At 38.4% G+C, this 26,487-nt stretch overlaps 1 long non-coding RNA gene across 1 annotated transcript; it reads right to left on the bottom strand.

Moving 5' to 3' along the window:
* Positions 1 to 6,935: 6,935 nt before the first annotated feature.
* LOC147999812 (uncharacterized) lies at positions 6,936 to 25,193 on the bottom strand. The gene is made up of 3 exons (XR_015642986.1): positions 24,583 to 25,193; positions 18,705 to 18,784; positions 6,936 to 7,156 (listed from the first exon to the last, which is right to left on the bottom strand). It is a non-coding gene; the product is annotated as an uncharacterized LOC147999812 (long non-coding RNA).
* Positions 25,194 to 26,487: the final 1,294 nt, after the last annotated feature.

Raw genomic sequence — 26,487 nt, 5'->3', positions numbered from 1 at the left:
AAGAGATTTTGGATTTCTAAAGAGATTAAATATTTTAAAGAGACTGAAATTTGAATGTGTTTGAATTTGTAAAAACTGGGGGACTTTTGTTAATGTTATTTACGTTTTTAATGTAAGATCTACAAGAAGCATAAGAAAGGAAATGTTTGGCTTAATAGTGATGTGTTTGTCTGTCAAGTTGATAGATTGTCAGTTGTACTGGCTAGTCTTATGTCAACTAGACATACAAACTATCATTAACTGAAAGGAGAGGACTTCAACTAAGAAAATGACTCCATAAGATCCAGCTGTAAGGCATTTTCCTAACTAGTAATTGATGGTGGAGAGTCCAACCCATAGTGAATAGTGCCATCCCTGGGCTGTGATCTTTGATTTTATAAGAAAACATGAGGAACAACCAATGGAGAGCAAGCCAGTAAGAAGCACCCCTCCATGGTCGCTGTATCAGATCTCATCTTCAGGTTCCTGCCCTGTTTGAATTCCTATCCTGATTTCTTTTAATGATGAGCAGTGTGGTGGAAATGAAAGCAAAATAAACCTTTTTTCCCCAGTTTGCTTTTTGATCATGATGTTTTATCACAGCAATAGAAATCCTAAATAAGACAGACAGACAGACACACACACACACACACACATACACACACACTATATATATATATATATATATATATATATATATCCTGTTCATAATGTTATTCCTCTTTAGACCCTTTACTAATAAATCAATTTGAGGCATAACCACTTCAGACTCTATCCTATGGCCTATGACTTTACTAGCTATGAGTTCTTGAGTAGGGTTATAGCACCAGGCATAAAATTCCCTACTGTAGATTAGGACTCAAATCCAATCAGAATGCAGTTAGCTAGCCCATAATAGTCATGCCACTCTTTCACTAGTGGCCATATATTGCCTGGCAGATTTGCATAGTGCAATGTATAGGGTGCAGCATTGGGTACGATTTTGGTGTTATTTATTCTCCAGTAACCTATGAAGTATCTTCTATAACTATTCAAGATAAACAAGGGGGGAAATATATTCTGGTTAGTTTGAGATTGATTTTTCTATGTTCTGTAGCCAAATTGTGTTATCTTCCCCAGTGAAGTCTTAACTAGGAAGTTATGGTGTGCAAGCAAGAGCAATGGCAATAATGTGTGCTGTTTTAGAGACCTCTGGGAAACCCTGGCCAACATCACAATAAGAAGTTCCCTATTTTAATAATAATTTAGCAATATTTGAATTTAATAAACAATCTTTTAGAAATAATACTGTATACCCATGTTCTGTTCGAATTCATCACCCCCACATACATATATCACATGTATTTGAAATCAATAAAGGGGTGTTCATAAGGCTTTTTCATAGAACTTTAGTTAATCACCCGAACACTATTCCTTCTTCTTCCCAATTTTTCTCCTCACCCCACTTGTATTGCTTACTTTTGTATTTCTGTGATAAGACACCACAACCAAGAAAGTTTATATAAGAAGTTTATTTGGGTTTGTATGGTTTCAGAGGAATAATAGTCTACCATTATTACTGTATAGAAGCGAGGCAGCAAGCAGGCATGGTGACTGCAAATGTAAGCTGAGCATTTACACCTTTTATTACAAACATGATGTTTTTCATTTTGATAGCTGACTAGTATTCCACTGTGTAGATGTACCACATTTTCTTTATCCGTTCTTCAGTTGAGGGACATCTAGGTTGTTTCCAGTTTCTGCCTATTACCAATAAAGCTGCTATGAACATAATTGAGCAAGTATCTTTGTGGAATGGTGGAGCATCTTTTGGTTGTATGCCCAAGAGAGGTATAGCTGGGTCTTGAGGTAGAACTAGTCCCAGTTTTTTTTTATTTCCAAAGCAGTTGTACAATGCCCCATAGCAGTTTTGAATTCCCACTAGCAATGGAGGAGTGTTCCTCTTGTTCCACATCCTTGGCAGTGTGTACTATCTCTTGAGGTTTTGGTCTTAGCCATTCTGGTGGGTGTAAGATAGAACTTCAAAGTTGGTTTATTTTGCATTTCCTGGTTGACTAAGGTCTTTAACCATTTTTTCTGCTGTCATGAATTTTTATTGGATAGTTTATGTATTTACATTTCAAATGTTATCCCCTTCCCTGGTTTCTCCCCCTCTCACCCACCCACCCACTTCCACTCATCCACCCACTCCCACTCATCCACCCACTCCCACCTTAACACCCTGGCATTCACCTACATCGGCAAAAAGAGCCTTCACAAAACCAAGGGCTTCTCCTGCTATTGATGTCAGACTATGTCATCATCTTCTACATACGCAGTTGAAGCCATGGGTCCCTACATGTGACTCTTTGGTTGGTGGTTTAGTCCCTGGGAGCTCTGGGGGTCTGTTTGGTTCATATTGTTTTTCTTCATATGGGGTTACAAACTCCTTCAGCTCTTTCAGTCTTTCTCTAACTTCTCCATTGGGTTCCCCATGCTCAGTCTGATGGTTGGCTGCAAGCATCTTAATCTGTATTAGTAAGGCTCTGGCAGAGCCTCTCAGAAGACATCCATGTCAGGATCCTGTAAGCAAGCATTTCTTGGCATCTGCAATAGTGACTGGGTTTGGTGGCTGCATATGGGATGGTTCCCTAGGTGGGGCAGTCTCTGGATAGCCTTTCCTTCAGCCTGTGCTCTGCTCTTTGTCCCTATAAGTGCTTCTTGGCCATTGAAGATTCCTCTATTGAGAATTCTCCGCTTAGCTCTGTACCCCACTTATTGTACCTTTAATCTTTCTTCTTTTATTTCACATATATTATTCTATTTGTCCAGTTATTTTTAAGTTAATTTGTGATATATTTGACTTTCATATGCTCATCCTTTGAATATCTTTTTATAGAATATATTACCATGCAAATGAGAATATTTTTCTTTTGCTAAATGTAGATTATTTTTATACAATATAATCCAAATACAGTTTTCCTTCCTTCTACTCCTCCCAGTCCCTTCCCACCTCTCTCTCTCTCTCTCTCTCTCTCTCTCTCTCTCTCTCTCTCTCTAGAAAAGAACAGGCTTCTATGCTATGAAACAATATGACAGTAAGATAAAACAAAAAACATTATATCAAAGTTGGACAAAATGAGGGAATAGAAAAATAACAGAGCCCCAAGAGAAGGCACAAGAATCAGAGATCGATTCATCCTCACACTCAGGCATTCTATAAATGTACTAAACAGAATGGTATATTATATATGCCAAGTACCTGGTGCAGCCCCCTGTAGGTACTGCGATTGTTACACCAGGCTCTGTGAATTCATGTGAGCTCTGCTCAGTTGTTACAGAGGACCTTGTTCTTCTAGTGTCTTCTGGCTCCTTTGGTTCCTCCATTCCTGTCTCCTCTTCCACAGAGTTCCCTCAGCTTTGGAGCTATAAGCAGGGATTTGAGGGAGACATCTCCTCTAGAGGTGTAAAGTGTGTTCCAAGGTCTCCCCCTCTCCCCTTCTCTCTCTCAGATCTCCCTGTGGATCCCTGTGTTTGTTTCCATCTGCTGCAGTAGGAAGCTGTTCTGATGATGGCTGATTAAATTACTGATCTATGAGTATAGCAGAATATCACTAGAAGTCATTTTATTATTATTATTTTTAAAGTAGTATTGGGTTTAAGTATTATTTTTCAAGTAGCATTTAGTTTAACCCTAGGTCTCTGGGCTCTCTAGTCTTTTGTTCTTAGTCACCCAAGCAGTGTCAACGTAAGTTCCACTTCATGAAGTTGGACTTAAGTCAAATCAGACATGGGGTTGTCTCTCACACAGATTTAGGCCACTATTGCCCTATCATATTTTGCAGGCAAGAAAAGATTGTAGATCAAAGGTTTTGCATTTGGGTTGGTGCTTACATTTCTGTTTTGGTAGTCTTAAGAGTACCCTTCAAAGATGCTAGAACACTGGGGTGAAAGTTCTACATAGACACCAGCTCAACATCTCCATGCTCAATGAGTTGTGTGGGTGACGTCTTCAGCAATGGGGCTTTTCTGTCATTTTGTGGAAAGCAACCTTGGCAATAGCCTAAGTTGTTGGGGATTTTCATGGGACTTTCGGGCAACAACTCAATGGGATGAAACACAGGCACAGTACTAGAAGCTTCATCTAGTGAAGAGATGTTCCACCTCCCTCATTATTTGGAGATGTCATTAAGATCACCTTCATAAATTACAGAAAGTTATTACTGCACTATATTTCCATATAGTACCTCAAATGCCCCTCAATTCTAGTGATCTCTCTCCTTATTCCCCTCTCAATATCATCTACATCCAGATCCTCTAGTTCTCCTCCTCCCCTAGTTCCAGTCCACCCATAAAATGTATTCTATTTCTGCCTCCCAAGGAGATCCATATGCCTTACCCCCACCCCTGCTACCTCTCCGGGTCTATGGATTGTAGCTTGGTTATTATTTATTTAACAGCCAATATACACTTCAGCAAATACACTTAAGCAAATACACTTCATATTTATCTTCCTGTGTCTGAGTGAGAAATCATCACTCACTTTCTTTCTACTTCCATCCATTTGCCCACAAGTTTCATGGTGTCATTTTTAATAGCAGAATAATATGCTATTATGTAAATGTTCCCCATTATCTTTATTCGTTCTTCTCTCGAGGGACATCTAAATTGTTTGTAATTTCTGGCTATTAGGTGTGAACATCATCAGTGAACATGGCTGAGAAAGTGTCCCAGTGGTAGAGTGAAGCATTCTTTGGGTATATGCCCAAGAGTGATGTAGCCTGATCTTAAGGTAGATCGATTCCCTACTTTCTGAGGAACCACTGTATTGATTTCATTAGTGGCTGTGCACGTTTGTACTCCCAACAGCAGCAGATTGGTGTTTCCCTGCTCCGTATTCTTACCATCGCAAGGTGTTTTCTGTATATATAGATATATCTTACTCACTCTGACGCATGTAATGTGGAATCTCAAAGTAATTCTGACCTGTATTTTCCCAGTAGCTAAGACTGGTGAACATTTCTTTAAGTACTGCTTGACCATTTGTGTTTTGTCGATTGAGTTCTTTGTTTAGATCTGTACCCCCATTTTAAAAATTGTCTTATTTATTTTTACTATCAACTTTCTTGTTTCTTGGATACATTTGCTTGAAATCTTTTTCAACTCTTTACCTCGAGGTTATGCCAATTTTTGATGTTACCATATGTTTCTGCGATGCAGCAAAAGAATGATGGTTTTTTTTTTTTTTATGCATCCATCCTGTTGGTTTCTTTTTTCTAGGGAATTGAGAGTCATGATATACTAAGATATCAATAACCAATGAATGATTTGCTGATACCTGTTATTTTGTTGTTGTACGTGGTGGTTGTAGTGGTTATAGTGATGGACGATTGTGTGTGTGTGTGTGTGTGTGTGTGTGTGTGTGTGTGTTCCATTCCTTTTATGGTCTGGGATTATTTTTTTACCGTGTTTTCATGGTTGTAGTTATCATCTTTAGGTTGCAGCTTTCCCTCTAGTGTCCTCTTCATGACTGGATTTGTAGATAAATATTGATCAAATTTGATTTTATCATGAAATGTCTTATTTTTTCAGTCTATGGCAATTGAGAAATTTGTTGAATTGTCTTGTCTGGCATCTGCGTTCTCTTAGAGTCTGCAGGACATCTGTCCAGGACCTTCTGGCTTTTAGAATCTTCACTATGAACTTGGGTTTAATTCTGATAGCTTTTTCTTCATATGTTACTTAGTCTTTTTCCCTGGCAACTTTTAATATTCTTTCTTTGTTGGATATATTTAGTCATTTGTTTATTATGTGGTGGTTTATTAGAATTTCTTTCTGGTGCCTCTGTTTTATATTCTGTATACTTTTTATACCTTTACAGGCAACTCCTGTTTTAGGTCAAAATCTTTTTCTATGTTCTTGTTGAAAATATTCTCTGGAATGTTTTTGATCTGGACGTCTCCTTCCTCTATTCCTATTGCTATCCTTATTATATTATTATACTATTTTATTAATCTTTGATTTATAAAAGTCTCACATTTTTTCTGGATGTTTTGTGTCAGGCTATTTTTATATTTAATATTTACTTTGACAGAAGTATACATTTATTTATCAGATCATCCACATCTGAGATTACTTCTTCTATTTGTATTTTGTTGACGAAGTTTGTCTCCGTGATTTCTGTTAGAATTCCCCATTCTTTTTAATTTTCAGAATTCCTTCACTTTGGGCTTTTCTTCATTAGATCTAGTTCCATCTTTATTACTTGAATAGTTTTATTCATCTTCTTCCAGTGTTTATTTATGTACTCCTGGATTCATTAAGGGATTTATTTAACTCTTTAAGGAAATCTTTTCAATGTTCGCGAGTCTTTTCCTAGGTATTCTCCTATGTTGGAATACTTAGTTTGTGTTCTGGTAGGCTTGCTGAACTCTAATAAAGACTGTCCTGATTGTTGTTGACTGTGATTTTTATGCTGATATCTGAGAATCTGGAATTGGGGGTACTAATAGATCTGGTTAATAATATGTAGTTTTGTCTCTGTTGAGTATTTGTTCTTGGGTTTCCATTTCCTTCCTAGACTTTAGGAGAGTGTGATGGCTGTATGTTAACTGGTAGGAAATTTTCTGCAGACGTGTGACCTTATGAAGATGGGATCAGAGAGGAAAAGAAGAACATAGCAGCTTTTTGCTATAAAACTGGGCATGAGACCATGGGGATTGGATCTGGGAGAGAAGAAGGAGATGTGGATCTGCTGGCAACTTACTTCTTTCTCTGACAGGAGCATTCCTTGATTTAGCAGGGAAATTTAAAATTTTTTAAATTGTGCATTCTGTCCTCACATATCACCTAATTTGTCCGACATAAGCCAGTGTTCTGCATTAATATATATTTAGGTCAACAGAAATATTGGAAACTATGAAGTAGCTTATCAGGATAATATAGTGACCGGTGTTTTGAATGGATAGCTAGAAGCATAAGCAATCAGAAATGTCTTGATTTATTTCCAAGGAGTGAAGGTTTCTTGGAAACTGGGCTCCATAACTTGCAAATACAGAATCATGTGATCAATATCCAACAAGAGCCGGGATCCCCAGGAGGCACGATAGCATGGGAGGCTGCTGTTCTGAAGACAGTGATGATTCCAGAAGCTAGGAAACTCAGAAGATGAGTCATGCTCTTGAAAGTATGGTAGCACCTGTGATATAAGCAATAAAGACAATGGTATTAGTCACATTAACATCCCTTTAGAGCTTTTGCCCTCAAGAGGAAAACAGATTAGGCATTTGAAGCTCATCTCTTTAGAATATTTAATGAACCATTTCATATTACAATCAAGCAATATACACTTCATTTTAATTTTTCCCTGTGGTTTCATTAAGATGTAGGAGATTTTCAGGCACTTAAAATTTGTTTCAATTAGCTATAATTATTATTTTCATTTTGAGTCTCACCTTATATGAAATTAGTTGATGGAAATGTGTTCAAACTGGCTTGTTTTCCTCACCACACCAGTGCATCTCTGCTTTCCCCCAGTAAAATGTCTCAAACACTTTTTACTTTCAACATTTACTTAGACATAAACATGGGTCAGTTACGTTTCCCTCCCCCCCCAAAAAAAGGGTTTCAAGATAGAGTGTAATACAGTTTAAAATATTTGCACCACCAGCCCCAATGGACGCATTGGATAATATAACTCTTGTGCCTAAGGCTCAGGAAACACTGCAGAGCAGGGAGTAGTAAGATTTAAAGAACCAGAGGGCCAGGAAATCTGCTGTGATATGGCATCTCCAAGAATAGACATGAGCGTCAGCACTGTTTTATCAGCAATATGACTGCATAAAGAAGATCTGCACCAGAACTCCACCAACAGAAATGTTAATATGAGAAAAGAAATATCCCATATGGACTCAATACTAAACTAAGAGCTACAGACAACTCTGGAATAATGAGAGGATAAAAAATAGTCTTTCTCTGGGATGGGCTGCTTAGTTGGTTATCCAATACTAATACCAAATAATACATATAAGTAACATTGTATGGACTGAGCAGGTTTTATTTAAATATATTTTTCATCCCCCTCATGTGTGTGTGTGTGTGCGCGCACGCGCGCGCACGCGCGCGCAGTTGTGTGTGACAATAACAAAAAGAAGAGAGACCATGATTTTGACAGGAAACAAAATGGGAACATGGGAGGTGTGAGGAGAAAAGAAAAGAAGAGAAATAGTTCAATTATGTTTTAATTTCAAAAACTGAAAATAACATGGGTAACAGATATTAGCATTTAAGGTTTCTTTCTCAGTGAACATGACTGGTTTGGGGACTTTCCGAGTCTCTTTGGTGATAGTACAAAGGACAGTGATAAACAGTTCTGTCCCCGGTGAGAGTCACAGGAACTCATCCTGTATCTTTGTTTTTTTGTAGCGGAATCATATTTCATGTCCATGTATGCCATGTTTTTAACCCTGGTCTTAGTATATATATGCTCAGCTACTTTTTGATTTTCTGATTAGTGCTACATAAACACTCAGTACATAGGAGGAAGTTAATAAATAAATCTAAACAAAGATTTCCTCTCTTACTCCCAGGAGAGTACTTAAACAAATAACCAATAGGTATATGGAAAAATGTTCATTATCACTAATCACAAGAGAAATGCAAATTAAAACTACAATAAGAATTGTACTGAGAATACAAACAACAATTACCAGAGAAGATGAGGAGGGAGGAGAATTCTGCACTCCCTGCACTGAATGTTAGTATAGTTATTATACAAATCAGCATGGATGGGTGTTCTTAAGAAATTTTAAATTATATGTAGTTGCCACACCCCCTCCAGTAGAGTCTGTGTGACTGGGTGAAAGTCAGTCTCCTGGAGGGATTGGCTGTCCTCTCAGAAGGATATGTTCTTCACGTGTCATGGCTGCCATGCTTGGAACATCTTTTCTTGCTCTCTCATTTCTACCCGTGCACTTTTGCTCAGGGCACATCCTGCCATACTATCCTCCCATGGACAAAGAAAGATCACAGAAAGTGCAATAGAGGTAACCACTGACCCTATTTTGGATTTGGCCTTTCTGTGGGAAATGTCACCATTTATCCTACAGAATAGGGACTTTTGACTGAACCATAGCAGTAAGAATTGTTTTACCAGAACCCCATGTAGAGACACACAGCCCTTAAGAGTGGGGATGGTTAGACTGAAAATTATTCCAGTGACTCACTCTTACGGGTTTCCTTTAAAAGACCCTGAAATCTCTAAAACGAAAGGGCTTTATCACATTCCTAAGAGAATAGTGAATGGCCGATGACAGTGACTTATAGCAGGGAGATGGTGGTTTCCCCCCCGTGTAAGCAGGATGGGGCCACAGTGTGCTCCCCCGATCCCTTGCCATATACAGGAGTTTATGATGAATCTGGGAATTGATGGGTCAATCACAGTGGAATAAAAGGTACCATGTTATTCACTCCCATTTATGGAGAAATTGGCACAATCACGACCCTCATAGTGTTTATCATTTAAAGAGAATAGAGATGGTATCACTACACAGTTACAAAAGCCCCTAAGTAGAGTTAGTGTTAAAATTAAATATACTAGAGGAAATTAGAAAGAAGCCTAGGGAATAAAAGATATTAACATAAAAGCTTACACTAATAAACGAGAAGACCCCAGACATATTATACATAAGAAGCCCATATATGATGAATCTAATTTGGAAGCTCACAAAGGAACAAGAAGGCTACTGTAAAATCTGATAGTTAACTGCTGACCACAAGTACTACTGAGTGGCTTGCCAATTTGGCTACTGTCTCTCACATTAGAGACAACATCAACTTCACATGTCCCTTGCAAATGAATAGTTTACTGATTTCTTGGAGTTGGGTCCAATTTATGAGTATCTAATAAGAACATTGTAAAAATGTTCCTGAGAACCTTTGTCCTTTCTGTTCCTGTGTATATGCAACATGGCTTTTCTCTTTGCTTTGTGATTATAAAAGTCTGATGCTCGAATAGTAAAATAGCACTGAGATCCAAGACCACCTTGCATCTGTGTCTGTTTGTCCTTGCCTACCTGAAACCAGTCCCCCTGGGTTGCCTCAACAGTCCATGGCTTGTAGTTCCTAGAACTACATGTAATCTAGCAATCCCACTCCTGAGTATGTTTTCAAAGGAAATGAAGAGTGGGAGTGATACCTGCCTTCCATGTTTATTGCCTTCTATGACTTAAGTAGGATTTGCTCTCTTCAAAACTCATACGGAAGCTTGCTTACTTACTAAGCTGTGGCTTCAGAGAATGGACAACATGAAGTTGAGCCCTTAGGAGTATGTCAGTACTACCTCGCAGAAGAGCTTCTATACCCTACGTGGACTAGAATGATCACCCCAAAACTGAGTGCTGCAAACAAGTACAGAGGTCTCAGTTTTCCCTTGCTTTCGTCTCACTGTGGACCTTTGCCTTTGGTCTTGACCCATGCATGGAGCAGCAAGAGGCCTTCAGCAAAAGCCACTTCGTCTTGGATTTTTAGTCCTCAGAAATGGGTCTGTTACTGTAAATAAACCTCATTGCTTTATTAATCTTCAGTATCAGGTATTTTGTCCTAGCAATGTCAGATGAACTAAGACATGGCCTTGTCAATTAATCTATAGTTTTAAATCCTTCATGTGTGACACCACAGAACTGAAAAAATAATTTAAGTCACAACTATTTATCCAGAATTTCTTGGATAATTGCAAATGGACTACCAAGAGGTAGAACAAGGACATCAGGAAACATTTCTGCTAATGACATTATCCGCCAACATTTGTCATTAAAAATAATAAAGTGTGAGTTGTTTGGGTGAAATTATAAGAATCTATAAAAAAATTTTTTTGACCAACACTGCTATGCTGACTAATAGTTGGAAAATGTCTTGTTCAATTCCCAAAACAAGGTTGTGAGAAAATGTTACCCTTTTTGTCTCCTTTTGGCTTGTGTTTGTTTTCAGTTATTTCAGCCAGAATTTTCTCTTTCCTCCATGCCTAATGATGTTGTTTATTAGTCTCCTATGTGGCACTCATGAGTTTAAATGCCCTCTGAGACATCTGAATGGAAATTACAGTAACAGTCATCATGTGAAATTAGTAGTGGCATCTTGACATGTTCTATTTGCTTTGGACTTTTTTTTTCTCCTTACCACACAGAACCATTACCAAATATGGTATTGAAAACAAAGGAGACTGTGACTGGGAGGCACTTGACAGCAATGGAGCCATGGGAGGTTGCCTTGATGGCAGCACCTATGAAAGCTGAAGACTAGTTAATAAATTGTTGGGAAGTCAGAGTCAAGGCTTGTGATCAACTTATATAAGATTTCTCTTTTTAAGAAGTATTGAAAATAGTATTTATTTATTTATTCATACAAATAAACAAACATGTATGTGTAGAGGTCAGAGGGCCAACTGTGGGAGTTGATTCTCTCTTTCCATCATGTGGAGCCTGGCTTGAACTCAGATCGCAAAGCCTGGAAGCAAATGCCCTTCCCTGAAGAAACAACTTTCCAATTACTACACAGTATTCTTTTTTTTATTATTATTATTAACTTGAGTATTTCTTATATACATTTCGAGTGTTATTCCCTTTCCCAGTTTCCGGGCAAACATCCCCCTCCCCCCTCCCCTTTCTTATCGGTATTCCCCTCCCCACCCTCCCCCCATTGTCCCCCTCCCCCCAACAGTCTAGTTCACTGGGGGTTCAGTCTTAGCAGGACTACACAGTATTCTTAATGCGAACTGACCTCAGTAGGCATCTAGAGTCTGGATAAATGAATGCTGATTGTTTAATTTCTGCTCAGTAACAGAGTAGAGCTAACCTTTGCTACTTTTCTCAACTGATTGATAAAGTTGTAAGATGAATATGAAATCTCTCAGACAGATACTAGCTGTATAAAGCACCTGAGGGAACTTTTCACATTGTGCTACAGGACTTGGAATGTGTGTATAAACTTTTACCTTGAGTGTCATCCATTATCAACTGTTCATAGAGAATGGAGCAACAAACTCAGACTTGGAGAAATGGAGAAAAACAAGTCAGAGAAGACGGCAACTTAAGTTTATAAAATGTGATTCACTGATTACTTGGTGCTTTTTGAGGGCCCAGATATCTGCCTTTTGTATTTAAATAAGTTTTAAAACTAGAATTAAACATGTTTGCCAATTTCATGGTCACTTCTTTTCTTCTAGCATTTACATGGAAAAATATACTCCAAGCATGAATTGGCAACAGTAAATTTAATTCCATGTGTTATAATTTGTAAGCTTGAAATTCTAGACCAGCTAGATAACAAAATTGAATATATTAAAAGCATAGTAATTAATAGAACATTTTAAAATTTGTGTTAGAATTTCATTTTCGTACAATATATTTTGATCATATTCTTTTCCCTTTCCCAGATTTCCCCCACCTCCTCCCTCACCCAACTTCATGTTCTTTATTTTTCTTTAAAATAAAGCAAAACAAAACAAAAACATTTCTTCAAGTGCTTCTTGGCCATTTGAGATTCCTTTGTTGAAAATTCTCTGTTTAGATATAAACCCTATTTTTAGTTGGATTTTAATTGGTTTGTTGATACTTAGCTTTTGGAAGTTAACCCTGTCAGATATACAGTTGGTGAAAATTCTTTCCTATTATATAGGTTTCTATTTTGTCCTATTGACAGTGTCTTTTGCCTTGCAGAAGCTTTTCAGTTTTATAAGGTTCCATTTATTAATTTTTAATCTTAGTGCCCGAACTGTACTCATTTATAAGTGGCTAATCACTGTAAAGGATAATCATGCTATAATCCGCAGACCCACAGAGGCTAAGTAAAAAGGAGAGTTCAAGGGGGAGCACATAGATCTCCCTAGAAAAGTGAAATAGAAAAGATAAGGTATTAAGGTTTTGTCTTTTACTGTGTGTTGTAATACTAGTACTAAGTATATGCCCCCAGACCTGAAGTCTACAGATAGACCTAAGTGACCCTGCCTCCAAGTTATTCCTGGCTGGTAAATAAAGATACCAACAGCTAATAGTTGGGTTGTTAACATGGGTGGGATTTAGGATTCTGGGACTTTGGGTTGGATGAGAACCATGAGCAGAAGGTGCAGGAGAAGCAAGGAAAAGCCACCACGTGTTAGGTGAACCATAAAATCATAACACTGAGGGCTGGACAGACCAGATGAAAACATTGGAGTTAAGGACAGGCCAGATGAAACATAATAAGTAATAACTTGGGGTTGTTAATAGGAAATTTGGTTCTAATAACATAGAGAGTAGATATCTTTAACGTTTGCTGTAAAAGCAAAAGTTGTGTGTGCTTTTTGTCCAGGAACTAAATGGCAAAGGCTGGGTAGAAACCCTGGGGTTAGGATTAATAATTTCTACAACAACATTGTAGGTGGGGTCAGGGTCCATGATGATGGATGCAAGAAGCAAGATGGAAGCTAGGGAAAGGATAGAGGGAGAGAGCACTGGGAAGGACAACTTGAATTATGAAGCAATTCCCACGCAAGATAGAAGCCTAGTTCAATGGAAACTCCCAGTAATCTGTTAAGGTGACCCCAGCTAAGACTCCTAATAATTGGGGATATGGAGTCTGAACCAGAATTCTCCTATAACCAGGCAGGACTTCCAGTGGAGGAATTGGAATACCAACCCAGCCATAAAACATTCAACCTACAATTTATCCTGCCAGCATCATGTGCTGGGGTAAAGGTGGCACAGAAATGGAAATGTGCTGGGAGTGGCTAACAAATGAATGGTCCAGCTTGAGAACCATGGCATGAGAGGGAGCCCACAACCGTTACTGTCTGGAAGTCCAGAAACCAGATCCCAGATGGCCCAGAGTCCTAGGATAAAGCAAACCACTCCTGGGGGAAAAGGTAATGAAATAAATGATTCCTAATGTTATTTAGCTAAAATTGTAAATGGGAGCCTGGCGTGGTCACCATCACAGCATTTCCATTGAGCAACTGATGGAAATGGATGTAGAGACACACAGATAAATATTAGGGAGAACTCTGAGTATATTGTAGAAGAAACTCCGAGCTTCTTGTAGAAAAGAAGGGAAGGGGGTAAGGATTGTAGAAGCCAGAGTAGTCAAGAGCACCACAGGAAAACCCACAGAATCAAGTGACCTGGACACATAGGGCTTCAGAGAGACTGAAATGACCATCAGGTAACCTGTGTGGGTCTGACCAAGGCCTTCTGCGCATATGTTATAGTTGTGTAGCTTGGAGTTTTGTGGAGCTCCTAATAGAGGGAGTGAGGGCTGTTTCTGATGCTGTTGCCTGCTTTGGGGAACCCTGTCCTCTGACTGGATTGCCTCATCCAGTCTTAAAATGAGGGGAGTTTCCTAGTCTTATAGCAACTTGAAAGGCTATATTTGGTTGATATCCCTAGGAAGCCTGCTCTATCTTGAAGGGAAACAGCATGGGGCCCACCATTGGAGAAAACTGGTTTTCCCCTTCACAGCAGGTATCAGTTGCAAATAGTTTCTCTGTTAGGGGACTTTTGTTCATGTCTCCTTCCAATAGAATATTTTAAAGAAATAATTTCCAAACTAGAGTAAAGAGCAAACAGAAAACTCTATGAGTCAATAAAGACAAAAAAAGACTATAAAAACACACCTTAAAAAACAATATTCCATGATAAATACCGTGCCTGTTAGTTGGAAGAAATTGGCAGCCTATTTGGGGCTAGATTTCTCTTAGTCCTGTCTCTGAGGATGGCATTCAGTCATAAGATGAAGGCTTCTACTGCTTCCGTTTTCCTGGCAAACAGGAATGACTTTCCATTTTGTCAAACTCTGGAAATCAAACACTGGTGTTTTTCTTATAATTATTGTCAAGGAGCATTTCCTTGAGGACCCTGAGCAGGCAGCCACAGGAAGCCCTCAGAACACATTTGTCTATTTTTTCGGCAACCAGAAACTGTTCCTCTGACACCTCTGTAGCCAGCTGTCACAAAACCACATTTGAACAAATTAAAATTAGTAATCTGTGCTGTAGACACCCTGCCCCTTCCAGGGCAGCCTGAGGAAGTGCCATGGGTGCCACTGGTAGAGTTCGACTTTAACCGCAATGAGACAGAGATGCCCGCTTTGTGCTGGCATTTGGTGCCTGGCTGCTTCAGCATCCTATTTATTTGAAAGGCTCCTTGGAAATGATCCCTAGAATCCATTCTTCTCAGACTTCTCAGATGCCAAAAGGATTTTCATCTTAACGGTATCTATCAGTCAGGGAGGGGGACAAACAAAAATTTTCAAAGATAGCAATAAAAAAATTGAAAGGGTGTTTAAATAGAAGTATTCCTCGTATAAGTAGATTTTTTTTCTTCTAAAAGGAAGTGAGAATGGGAGAACTAAAATAGAAGTGAGAAGATGGCCTCTACTTTATGTCTTCAGGAAGAAAAGCGGTTTGATTTGACCACATAAGGTAGCACAGAAGAAAGCTTAAGTTAAGCATTTAACTGAATGGACCTTACAGACACGAGGGAAAGAATTAGAAGCCCAACACATTTATTCATATATTTATTATTATAAATTAGTATACTTATTACTACAATCTACTGGCAGGGAAAAAGAAGATTGCAAGTCAACGTCAGAGAAATTAAACAAACTCAGCTTTCCAGCCAAGGTCTCAGAACACATTGGGCTGGGAATATGAAGGTCCTCATAGTTGAGCGCCCCCTCCCCTCCCCTTGCCTGATGGTGAGGACACAGAAATTGCTACAGCAATTTTACAGATAGAAGGGTAATATGTAAGGAAGGAAAATAACATCCAACATCAATAATTTATGTTATAGATTTTATGAAACCTTGCAGTAGCCGAATAGAGAAACTTCTCTCTCTGATGGTGATAGCACATTCTTCAAAAGGACAAGGGAGTATAACAAGCAAGCGTGTGTTCTCTAACCCAATGGATTCGTCCTACATAGGATCTACATGGGGTTTTAAAATGAACTATATAATAGAAAGACCCAACTGGCTTTGTGAGTTCCCTAAGAAAGTAGGTGCTTACCAAGTTTAGAGTTGCAGAAAATATTGCAATGTCAAAACACGAAGCCAAGAAAAATAAACCCAGGCCTTTCTATCCAGTATCTAATCAAAATGCTCTACAGACAGAAGCTTGCTCAAGTGTTTAAGCAACTTTTCTGACATGACTTTCTCTCTGACTTAATTTCCTCCATCTATAAATTTCAAACCTCACAAGACAGTTTAGTTTGATGAGACGCAGACCGCCTTAGACTCCCTTGAGTGGTACAGAATGTCCCAGTTCATTCCTCCACAGTCTTTGTGTACTTCCTCCTCCTTACTTGCTTTCTCTCTGTTAGCTTTACTCTCGTTTCTGCTTCATTAGCCTGCACTTACATGTGGCAAACATATTCAGCTGAACAATTAGCATAAAACGATAGGGACGCTTCTAAAATTGTTGGGCTAGCTTCAATTTTTTTCTTTACTAATCGAATTATTTATTAGTTTATTTCTTCTCCTATAGCTACACTTCACTTTTCAATGAAGCCTTTGGTCACAGGACAGTTCAAGGATGTGTGCCACTACCGAATATGGTAGTAAGTATGAAAGTGTTCTGGATTCCTTAATTCAGAGATGATTCCATTGATATCACAGTTTGGCTTATTTAAATCACCAGAAAGGGAAACCCTAAAACAACTCATTACCATCAAAGTAAAATTTAGTTTGTTCTTTTCTTTCTTTTCTTTTTTCTTTTATTATATTAATTTTATTCACAGAAAAATCTATTTTATCTCTCAATATATACATAGTTAATATATTTGTAAGTATACTTAAAAAAACATAACTCACTGACTTCAATATCTGCCTATGCTGACCTATTATAAACCACACCCTCCCCAGGAAGTCATCACTACTGTCAAATGCTTCTTAGTTAGATTGGGATCTCACAAGGCTATCCACCTTCCATACTAGAATGTTATTAGCCTTAATTTTGTACAGGTCTTCTCCAGGTATCCATTGCTGCTGTGAGCTTATGAAGCACAGAACTGACCAATCTAGAAGACAATATTTCTTTCCAATTCTCCTTTATCTTTGTCTCTTAAAATCTTTCCGACGCCTCTTTCTTTATTTTTTTATCTTTATTAACTTGAGTATTTCTTATTTACATTTCAATTGTTATTCCCCTTCCTGGTTTCTGGGCCAACATCCTCCTAACTCCTCCCTCTCCCCTTCTATATGGTTGTTCTCCTCCCCATCCTACCCCCATTACCACCCTCCCCCCAACAATCACGTTCACTGGGGGTTCAGTCTTAGCAGGACCCAGGGCTTCCCCTTCCACTGGTGCTCTTACTAGGATATTCATTGCTACCTATGAGGTCAGAGTCCAGGGTCAGTCCATGTATAGTCTTTAGGTAGTGGCTTAGTCCCTGGAAGCTCTGGTTGATTGGCATTGTTGTTCATATGGGGTCTCTTTCTTGATGGTCTGTGAGTCTTGGGCAGTTGGATTGATGTATATACCGTGTGTGTGTGTGTGTGTGTGTGTGTGTGTGTGTGTGTGTGTGTGTGCTTGTGTGTGTGTGTGGTGTGTGGTGTGTGTGTGTGTGTGTGAGGTGTGTGTGTGTGTGGTGTGTGTGGTATGTGTGTGGTGTGTGTGTGCGCGTGTGCATGTGCGTGTGTGTGTGGTGTGTGTGTGTGCGTGCATGTGTGTGTGTGTGTGGTATGTGTGTGTGGTGTGTGTGTGGTGTGTGTGTGGTGTGTGTGTGTGTGTGTGTGGTGTGTGGTGTGTGTGTGTGTGGTGTGTGTGTGGTGTGTGTGGTGTGTGTGTGTGTGTGTGCGTTTGTGTTAGCATTCACAGGCACTTATTCTCTACACTGTGACCATTTATGAGTTTCTGTGTTAATTTTTGTGCATCCACACAAAGAACTTTCACTGAGAGTCCCACTAATCTGCAGGTAGAAAGATGAACTTAGAGAGCTTTGGATATTGTGTCCATTTAACAAAGTATTAATGTTAGGTTAAACACTGGGCCTTGGGCTCCTGGGCCATGGGTTCAGGGCCATATTTGTGCCTGGCATATGTTCTTTTATAGAGCTGTTTTAATTAGGGTTTCATTGCTCTGACAAGACAAACAACAGACCACGGCAAATCTTATAAAAGAAAACATTGAATTGGGGTTGACTTAGAGTTTCAGAGGTTTAGTTCATTATCATCATGGCAGGAGGCAAAGCAGCATGCAGGGGGATACAGTGATGAAGAAGGAGCTGAGAGTTCTACATCTTTGCAGGTAGCAGGAAACTGTGTGCCACCCTGGGCATGGATTGAGCACTGTAGACCTCAACGCCTACTCCTACATTAGCATATTCAACAAAGTCACATATACTACAATAGGGCCATACCTCCTAACAGTGCCACTCCCGGTGCCCAAGAATTTAAACACATGAGTCTGTGGGGGCCATTCCTATTCAAACCACAACAGAAGTCAACCTTGGATAGTATGAGAAAGCAGTTGGTTACCGCCAAAACATGCATGCCACTATGACACATGTGCATATCCCACCACAAGGTCATTATTGCAATTCACAGTGTCTACAGCTGGGTAAGACTGTTAACATTTTTTTCTTCCAGCAGCCTACATAGAATCGACATAGCAACTATGAGAGCTGGCCAGCATGAAGAAAGCATCCTTTCCAGTTCCAACTTGGTTTTTCCACCTCCTGTGACCAGCAGACATGGTATCTTTAGCAATAGGAACTTACCATGAAATTCTGGTGAGAATTCAAGAGTAACGGTGATAGCCTTTATTGTCTTGGGGCCTCCAGGATATCTATAACAAAAACTTGAAAAGAATTATCTTATTGGGCTTTTAAAAAACCTCTCTTTTACTGAAGAATAAAGGAGAGATTCTTTTCTCATACAATATATCCTGATTACACTTCAGCTTTGGGGATGAACATAACCCCTTGTATAGGCTAGCTTTGATTTATTTATTTTATATAAATATATAAATTGTAGATTTCCAGATGGATTTTCAAGCATCTTTTGAAGTCTTTATCCCTTCCCCAAGCTCCTCTAACCTATTCTCTCATCCATCTTCTCATTAAATGTTCTCATCTCTGCCTTTTCTTCATATCATCTGTGTTCTATCTCCCCCCTCCCCTAATATCTCTCAACTTCTGTCTTAGGGTTTTACTGCTGTAAACAGACACCATGACCATGGCAAGTCTTATAAAGGACATTTAATTGGGGCTGGCTTACAGTTTCAGAGGTTCAGTCCACTATTGTCAAGGCAAGAGCATATAGGCAGGCATGGTGCATGCAGAGCTGAGAGTTCAACATCTTCATTTGAAGGCTGGTAGTGGAAGACTGGCTGCTAGGCAACTAGGAGTAGAGTCTTAAAGGCCACGCCCACAGTGACACACCTATTCCAGCAAGGCTACACCTCCAAATTGTGCTACTCCCTGGACCAAGCATATATAAACCATCACTTGCCCCGTCCCATGAATGGCCTATTTCTACTTTCCCGGACCACTTGTGCTCAAAATTAAACACAAAAATGAAATATAAAGACTTAATTGTAAGATCCACATATGAGTAAGAATGTAGGATTTGTTTCTCAGGGTTTGGGTTACTTTACTCAGAATAATGTTATTGAGCTCCATCGGTTTACTTTCAAATTTCATAAATTTCATTTTCCTCTACAGCTGAATAATGCCCATTTTATATTGGTACCACATTTTTATTATCTATTCATCAGTTGATGAGCATCTAAGCTGTGTCCATGTCCTAGCTATACTGAATAAAGCAGCTATAAACATGGATGTTTCTCCTTATCTCCCCTCTCCATATACAAATATATATATATATATATATATATATATATATATATATATATATATATATATATATATATAGAGAGAGAGAGAGAGAGAGAGAGAGAGAGACTGTTGGATCTTTTGTTTCCATGTGAAATTTAAGATCAGTTTTTCAATTTCTTTTCTTTTTTTGATATTTTATGTATTTGCATTTCAAATGTTATCCCCCTTCCTTTGTCTCCCATACCACTTCCACCTCCCCTTGCTTCTAAGAGGATGCTCCCACTCCCATCCACCCATTCTAACCTCCACGCCCTGTCATTACCCTACCTTGGGGAAATGAACCTTCACAGGACTAAGGGCTTTTCCTCCTATTGATGCTAGACAATGCCATTCTCTGCTACCAGAAAAGTGGTTTTTCAATTTCTGTAAATGATTTTGTTGTTATTTTGATAGGAATTGTATAGAATCAGCAGATTGCTTTTAGCAGAATGACCTCTTTAACAATATTAATCCTCACAATACATGAGCATGGGGACTGTATCCTCTCACATTATCTTCATTTTCTTCAGTATCTTAAAATTTTCAATACACAACTCTTGGGTAGATTAATTCTAGCATTTTTAATGCTATTATAAATAGGACTCCTTTTCTGATGTCTTTCTCTCAATGTTTGTCATTTGTGTATAGGAAGACTACAATTTGTGGATGTTTATTTTATATCGTGCTGCTCTGACGAATGCTTTTTTTTTTCAGTTGTAGAAGTTCTATGGTGGCATCTCTAAAGTCTTTCATGTGTAGATGCCCAACATGTGCAAATAGGGCTACTTTGACTTTTTTCTTTCCCATTTGTATCCCCCTTACCTCTTTACCTTACTCCTTGCTCTAGCAAAGATTTTAAGCACCGTGTTGAACAAAATAAGAGGCTGTAGGCACACTTATATGTTCTTAATTTTAGTGGAAATCTCTCAAACTTTCTTCATTTCGCGTGACGCTGGATTGCCGAGGTTTATCTCCATATATCTAGATTCTCCAGGAACTTTCTATTATGAGACAATATTGGTTATTGTTTTGTTTTGTTTTTTAATATTGGTTATTGTTAAAGGCCTTTCTGTCTTTAATGAGAGAATTTGTGGCTTCTGCACTTGAATCTATGCAATGGTGTCATTTATTTATTGATTTATGTATGTGGAACCATAACTAGGACAAGACCTATTTGATTGTGGTAGGAGGTAGTTTTGATGAGCTCTTGAATTCAGTTTGTATTTTGTTGAGAATTTTTGCATTTGTGTTCATCATTTTTTGGGGGGTTAGGTCTTTGTCAAGTATATGGTACATTATTATAGAATGCACTAGGACATACCTCTGGAACTAATTGGTTCTGAGAAATTACATCTACTTTAGTACCTGTTTGATCTGGACAATTAGGAATGATGTTGTAAAATCTTTGCTTCAATGAGTTTAACATTTACATATTTGCTATACTCATGAGTTTATTGTCTTCTTGTGTATGGCTTATGTTTTATAGCACGATGACTTCCGTGTTCCTTCATGTTCCAAAACTAGCATCTCTTAGTCCTTTCTTTTTAAGGCTGAATGACTTAAAAGGCATTTTATTTATGACGTCCTATCACACACACACACACACACACACACACACACACACGCACGCACGCACGCACGCACACACAACACACACACACATATCACATTTTCTGCTCCCTTATATAAAATGATGAACATCAAGGTTCATTCAAATCTTACCTATTGTGAAAAAATCTCCATTGGATACAGAAAGGCAGCTATCACTTAGACATATTAATTTCATTTATTTTGTGATATGTACAGTCCTGAGAATGCTGCCTCATTTGATAGTTATAATTTTATGTTCTATGAATCTCATTAGTGTTTTACCATGTCTATTATAATTTATTTTCCCAATAGTAGTGGTAAAGAGTTCTCTTTAACTGACTGCACCTCTACCCCACAATAGTCATATTCATACAAGCTACCATATTTAAATTCTATGAGTTAAAAAAATAGACATCAAAGAAGAAAGAATTTTAGGGGATGAAGACGAGTTTCTGTGGGGGAGAGAGGAGAATGGAAAATTGTAATGGGCTATCAGTGTGACCTAACATTATAATATTATATACAGATATCTATCTATCTATCTATCTATCTATCTATCTATCTATCTATCTATCTATCTATATATATATATATATATATTAAAATGGTCAACACATTTTTAAAAATTTAAATGTAAAGAGAGATCTCTTTTCAGCCTGGCAGTGGTGGTGCATGCCTTTAATCCCAGTACTTGGGAGATAGAGGCAGGTAGATCTCTGAATTTGAGTTCAGTCTGGTCTACAGAGTGAGTTCTAGGACAGCCAGAGGGATACACAGAGAAACTCTCTGTCAAACAGTTTTCTTTTCTCTCTTTCCTCACTATTACTGCCTTTTTTCCCCTTTCTCATTTCTTGTCTTCCCTTTCCCTTCCCTCTCACACTGTTCCTTTGTTCCTCTGTCCCTCTTTTCCTGCACCTTCTTTTCTTGGGACAATATCTTGATATGTATTCTGGTTGGCCTGGTACTTACTGTGCAGCCCACACTGAACATGTAACAATCTTCTTGTCCTAAATGCTGAGATTACAGGTGAATTGTCTTTGTAACAGCCATGAGGGGAAACTCACAGCAGCCTTAATTTTTAACTTCTGTTTTATTGGTGACATTGTGCTATTTTTCATGTACTTATTAATAGTTTGCATGCCTTACTAATATGTGTGTATTCAATTTCTTTGCCCACTTAAAAGTTAGGCTATCTTCTCTGGGTTGTGTTATTTCTATACTTTGTATTTGTATTCATGACACATATACTTTGAAAATATTTCAGTCTTTTCAGGAGGTCTTTTCATTTTCTCAATTATTTTATTTGTCATTTAAAAAACTTTTGCTTAGTATATTCTAATTTATCTATACTTGGTTTTACAGGTAATGTTTTAGAGGTATATCTATGAAAATCATTGTGCAATCCAATGCTGTGAAGTTCTCACCAAATAGTCAATTCTAATTTTCTAATCAATTACTTGCTTTTTGTCGTCATTGTTATCATCATTGTTTGGAGGATGAATTCTCTCTCTGTTACCCAGTTGTCATAAAGTTTCTGGGCTCTCGTGGTCCTCTTGCTTCAGACCCAGAGTAAGGGTTACAAGTCTCTGTCAAAACACTCTAGTTTCCTGTTATGTATGTGGTTTCACATTTTTAAGTTTAAGCTTCAATCCAGTCTAGTTAGATGTAGGTGCTGTGAAATCAATGTCTATTTTCATCTTTTTGCATGTATGTCCTTTTATTCTAAGAGATCTCACTGAAGAGACTCTTATTTCCCTCACTGGTATTAATGGAAATCTTGTGTGCATGGATTCATCTCTGGCTTCTATGTTTCTCTGGTTATGTGTTTCATTTTATGCTAGTGCCATTTTGCTCTGTTCATTATATTTCTGCAGCATATTTTGATATTCAGCACTTATTTTTGTATAGTATTTATTTGGTACATGAGATCTCTTAGGATTCTGCAGAAATATTAGCATATTTTTCTATTTCAGTGATTTTGACACTTGAAATATTTTATTTAATATCTATGTATGCACATAATATGTTTTGATCAAATACACCCCTTTCCTTTCTTTTAAATCTTTCCCCTTATCCTTATTACCACTGTGTCCTTTAACTCTATGTACTCTTTGGTTTTCTTTTATTTTGTTTTAATTTAATACCCACTAAGTTTCATTCAGGATACCTGTATGTGCACTTGAATCCATCTAACTAGGACATATGTAGCCTCTCAGAGTCCGCATACCTAAGGAAAACAAATCTTCCTCCACTAGAATCTGTCAATATCTCCCCAAGTCTCAGGTTTCATTGCAGAAGACAAAGCAGAAAGATTGTGGGGGTAAAAGAAGCAAAGCCTGCAATCTAACAGTCTTTGCGAGCATGACAGCACAGTTGCACAGATGAACTCATACCAGCTTGAACTACATGTGCAAGCCAGTCAAACATACCAGCAAGATGAGAGGCTTGCACCACCATTTGAAGAGCTATTGATGCTAACATTTTCAATAATATTAGACAAAACCATCAGGTGTATTAAGTCATGATAGCCATCAAAAACATATTTTTATAGCCCCTAGACTATTGAAATGATCTTCTGAATAGACTAGCCAATCACACTGGCATATTAGGGTACATTTTCCTTCATCATTTTACAAATCACTTATATGAATACTGTAAATTAATTAAATTTACTAACTGCTAGCAGGATATCAGAATAAAATTGTCTCAATAGTTCTTTTGAGAGGGATCATTAGATTGCAACCCCATTAGATTAACAGCTTCATTTTGTGAGAGTAAGAGGGAAGTCAATTTGCAAAAGTGATAAATTACTCTGATTTGAATTTCAATCTATCAGTAAGCACACATTTGAGAAAGAAATATCGTTTAAGTCTTCAAGAATTAGGACCATTTCTTAAAACAAGGTTGTCCATTATCTGCCATTTAATGGAACATCAAATATCAGCAATAGAATAATATGTCTGCTAAAATTATCTTTAAAAAAAAACCTTTCAGCTAAGCGAGACGTTCTTAAAATCTGTCCATGTAAGTTTTCTTAACCCGCTGTTACTGGTAATAGCCAAATGCAGGTTTGTTTAGTTCATGCATAATTTGCTTACCTGGACATAAATAACAATTTACCTTTAATACAATACATGACAGTGTCCTTCCCTTGAAACCACGTTACCATGTACTTATAATAGGTACTTACTTGGAGTTATGTCCATGAATTTCTGATTGCTTGTTTCAAGTATCTTGCTAGTCCCTGGAGGTGTCACTGAAGAGCCTGGAACCATGTTTGTCGTTGCTTTGCTATCTATTCTTCCCATGGCTGCCTTGGTAACTAGAAGGACAAGCAGCTGTGAGCAGCTGTCTCTTAAAATGGAGATGTTGATGGAGAAGAGAAACAAGCCACATCCGCACGCAGTCTTTCAGCGGCACTCTGAAGGTCTGGCCCATTAAAAGGCTTTGTTAATTGGACTGTACACGCAATCCAATGTAATTGCCGTGTGGTTTTTACATTTTGTTTTGTTTCTCTTCATTCTGATCTTTGGTGGCTCATCAGTTGAAATAGCTGCCACATGGCATCAGCTTCAGCAACAGCCGAGCCAGGCTTATTGCAGGGATCTGGAAACAGAAAGATGTTTGCCAAAGTACTTTTAACGCCACGGCCCTGGGAAAATCATGTTCTGGCATCATTCCAGGGTCTTCATTGGCTAGCACACTCCCTTCTTGAACATATCCTATTTCCTTGAGCTTTGTCCCCACCTACTCGAGCAGACTTTTGCCTTCCTTTCAGCTGATTGCCCACGAAGGCTTCCCAAGGCATTGCTATAATAGCCCTATTAGGATGAGAAGTTATACAGAAATCCCCCTGTCTGATCTCATAGTCACAAAGGTCCATCAGTCTGGAGTTTACAAGTTGACTCCTGCCACCTCTGGCAATGAACCAGGTTAGCCCATTTGTTGTCTTGAGATGGACTCTAGTTCAGTTGCTGCCTTTCTCCTTATTACACAGAAGAAAGGAGAAATACTTCTGTTTGCTTATCACGGAATATAGAAGAATGGTGATTCCATTACCGTGATTTTTTTTTAACAAATCCTTTAACTACCTTCATCTGTGTAAGGACAAAAACCCTTCCCTAGTAAAGACGGGCCATCACACTGACCACTGCATATCACACAGCCAATTACTTCACAGCTCTCGGAAATTACCCATGTTAAATTTAGAAATGCACTCAGGTGTCTAGTTTTCCTTGGATGGTTTAAATAACTTAGATGCAGGGAAACCAGCAGGGTGCTGTGTGTGTAAAGTGCTGTGGAGAATATAAGGATGGCGTTTGGTCCTCTGGAATTGAAGTAACAGTTGGTTCTTAGCACCCAAGTGAATGCCAGGAACAGAGCTTGGTTCTTCTAAAAGAGCAGCCAGTGCCTTTGACCACCAAGACATCTTTGCTCCATCCCCTCATATTATTTCATAAATCTCTTTGAATCCGAATCCTACTGAAGATGACCGAACAGTTTATCTCCTATACTCCTCCATATATAGTAAGTCTATAAACTATAGAACAGTAACTCACCAGAGGAAAAATAGATCCACAGGGAAATCTCTTAGTCTAAATACTTTTACCTTTTAAGGTAATTATGACAGTAACTAGACTTTATCTATGTTTACATAGGTCTCTTATTAAGTGACTTTGGGAGGCAAATCATTTAATTATCCTTATTTTAGAAATACAAACATGAGCTCAGAAAGGTTAAATGCCTTCCTGAACTATGCAATTGAAACATAACAGGGCCTGGCTTAGAGCTTAGACTGCCTAGCTTGGCTCCAAAGGAACTAAACACTTCGCCTGTGTAGTCACATAACATGCTGCCACAGCCCTGGTTCTTTGTACCCCAGTCACATCTCCATTGCCTTCATACGGTTTCTGTTCTCTTCTGTTGCCCTCATACATCATGATCTCTCTTACAAGAGTCTGACTGTTGTAATAGTTTAAATGAAATACTTTATTGTGGCCACTTGATTCACATTTCTTAGTACCTCACTTGAAAAGCCCAAGTGCCATGTTGAATTGATTCAAAAGTGTCTGAAAAATGGGAATGATGAGTAGTG

The sequence above is a fragment of the Rattus norvegicus genome, chromosome 18 (assembly GCF_021556685.1).
Source record: "Rattus norvegicus strain SHRSP/BbbUtx chromosome 18, alternate assembly SHRSP_T2T, whole genome shotgun sequence".
Taxonomy (NCBI): domain Eukaryota; kingdom Metazoa; phylum Chordata; class Mammalia; order Rodentia; family Muridae; genus Rattus; species Rattus norvegicus.
Note: the sequence above shows the minus strand (reverse complement) of the source record. Positions and strands in the feature narration are given on the sequence as shown.